Source organism: Nematolebias whitei, unplaced genomic scaffold, assembly GCF_014905685.2.
Source record: "Nematolebias whitei isolate Nwh7 unplaced genomic scaffold, NemWhi1 Nwh_scaf_1334, whole genome shotgun sequence".
NCBI classification, from domain to species: Eukaryota; Metazoa; Chordata; class Actinopteri; order Cyprinodontiformes; family Rivulidae; genus Nematolebias; species Nematolebias whitei.
In genome coordinates, this window is record NW_023619879.1 from 1 (window position 1) to 2,819 (window position 2,819).

Here is a 2,819-nt window from a genome sequence, read left to right on the forward strand (position 1 = left end):
TATATATATATTAATAAAAATGTATCAGTGACTGTGAGTTTTGCTAAAATTGTCATAAGATTCTTTTATTATGGGGGCCGAGATGGTGTAGAGCATAGGTGTCAAACTCCAGGCCTCGAGGGCCGGAGTCCTGCAACTTTTAGATGTGTGTTTTAGACGCCACACAGCTGAATCAAGTAAGGAGGTCATTAGCAGGACTTTGGAGAACTTGACTGCACTGAGAAGCTAATTCAGTCACATGATTCAGGTGTTTTGGACCAGTGCAACATCTAAAAGTTGCGGGACTCAGGCCCTCGAGGCCTGGAGTTTGACACCCTTGGTGTAGAGGCAGGGCAGCCGGCTTGGGACCCGAAAGTCCCAGGTTCGATCCCCAGTCACTACATATCGCGTGGTGTCTCTGGGCAGCACACCTCATCCCCAAAATGCCCCCCAGGCGCCCCCAATAGCTGCCCACTGCACCACCTGGTGGTGGATGGGTTAAATGCAGAGACTAATTTCGCCATTGTATGGAAACATACAGTGATGACATTATTATTATTAGTGTTAATGTTAACCCCACCAAGAATATTTAAATACACTGAACCATGTGTTCAGCTTTAATGGCTGTACATCTAAGATTTACAGAGGGAGAAAATCGTGAGAATGAGTTTAGTATTCATCTATGACTGATTAAACCACAGTCTCCTGTCAAACAAGTTACACTGAGTGGAGCGGTCGACCGTTCCAAGATGGCGGCCCTACAGCTCGTCAGCGCCAATGGGCGATAGCGGTCAATGCTGTATCTAGTGTTTATATCTATGGTGACGTGTATGCGTTTGCCTCAGAACAACAGCCATGATTGGCTGAATAGTCCATTGTGCCTGCCCCATGAGTGAGGAAAAGAAAAGAAGAAGAAACAGAGCTGGTCTGGAAGCGGACCCATCACTACTATAGTGTAGAGCTGGACAATAATTCGATATCGATATATCTCGCGATATACTTTTATTCAATAACGATGATACGAGTTTTAAGCACATTTTTGATATTTCGACAGGATTACAGCGTTTCACTGACACATTTATTTTTGTGTTCAGGTTGAAGCGGCCACTTCAGTTTCAACCCGGACAGAAAAAGGTGCGACACAACTACGTAAGTGCGTGGTGACGTAGATGTTACGTAGAGCTCAAGTCCAGAAGGCGCTAGTGGTAGCAGGCTAAGCTAGGCTAATCTCCAACACGCGTTAAGTGTTTGCTTCAAAATGAGTTCCCATGATCGTCAGAATGTGACTGAACAAGGTTTCACAAGCGAAGAGAACAAAGATGACATCACTGATAAGAGAGAAAAGACTAATTTGCTGGTTTGGAAGTGGTTCATCTTTCTAAGACCTGATAAACTGCAGGTTTCAGTCAGTGTGCTGCAAAATGTGACAGAGAGTCGTTCCAACTAGCGGTTGGAACATCTAACTTGTTCCACCTGACAGAAGATGATGAGTCACATGATGAAGCACAATAACATTTGAGCCAAGGTTTCCCTGAAACACCCCCAGCGCTGTATGCTTTTTTTTGTTTTTATAATTTATTCATTCATTTAAAATAAAACAAATTCATCAGAAAGAACAAAAAAACATTGAATGAAAAGGTTGTAGAAAGAAGAAAAAAATTATCTGCCCCTAATTTAAAAAATACAAAATAACTAGAAACAAACAACCTTGACTTGAACAATCTCCAAACTGAAAACAAAAAAACTTCAGGTATCCTTCACCTGGTACTAAACCTTCCCAACAACTTTAACTATCATCTTTTTAAACATATACATTGTTTTATAAATGTTTATGGTGATATCAAAGCAATTCCATAATCCTGTTCCCTGAATTACAACACAGCTCCTTCACACTAGTTCTAAATGGAGGTTTTACAAACATTTACATTCCCTTAAGGTTATTTTTACAAATTTTAATTGAATATTTGGGGCTAATATTTTTGAGCTTTATACATGACTTGTAAAATACTATATTCAACCAAATCATAACATTTTAATAATTTCAACTGCTGAAATAATATATTTGTTGGGTGACCATAGCACGTCATACTACTAATAATTCTTATAGCTCTTTTTTGTAAAAATAAAAATAGGGTTTGTAATTGTTTTGTATGCTTTTCCCTAAACTTCATTACAATAGATTAAATATGGAACAAACATTACATTATACAATATATACAAAACTTTGTCATTCAAAAACTCGTTTACTTTATACAGTAATGCAATTGATTATTTGTATTAAGTATTTTACATGAGATTTCCACGTCAGCTTCTCATCAATAACGACACCCCAACATTTTATTTCATTAACAACGAATTTCAATGCTGTCAATTTTAAAGTTGTTGGTTAAAGTTAAAACTATTAATATTGACAAAGTTGAGAATTTTATTGTTTATTTGACAGTGATTTCAATTTTTTGAAGGCTAAATACAAATAAAAGGTGAACATTAATTTATTTGTATAGTTTGTAGTTTTTCTGAGGCTTTTATATTGTTTATATCGATATCGAATTATATCGTTATTGACCGAAATTAAGAAATATATCGTGATAAAAGTTTTGGCCATATCGTCCAGACCTAACCACATGTACAGCACGTGGTGCGAACGACAATAAACTGAATCTGAATCAGGCACCGCTGGGATTTGAACCCAGAATCTTCAGTTTACAAAACTGATGCTTTGACCGTCTAAGCTACAGTGCCTGGTGATGATGATGATGGGTCTGTTTTTATTGGGTAGAAACAGTTTTCTTTGGGGGTGGGATGAAACCGGAGTTCCCGGAGAAAACCCACTTACTTTC

General features: G+C 37.9%; 1 non-coding gene across 1 annotated transcript; it reads right to left on the minus strand.

Moving 5' to 3' along the window:
• Window positions 1-2,647: 2,647 nt before the first annotated feature.
• On the minus strand, window positions 2,648-2,721 carry trnat-ugu. Its single transcript has one exon. It is a non-coding gene; the product is annotated as a tRNA-Thr (tRNA).
• Between the last annotated feature and the right edge of the window lie 98 nt (window positions 2,722-2,819).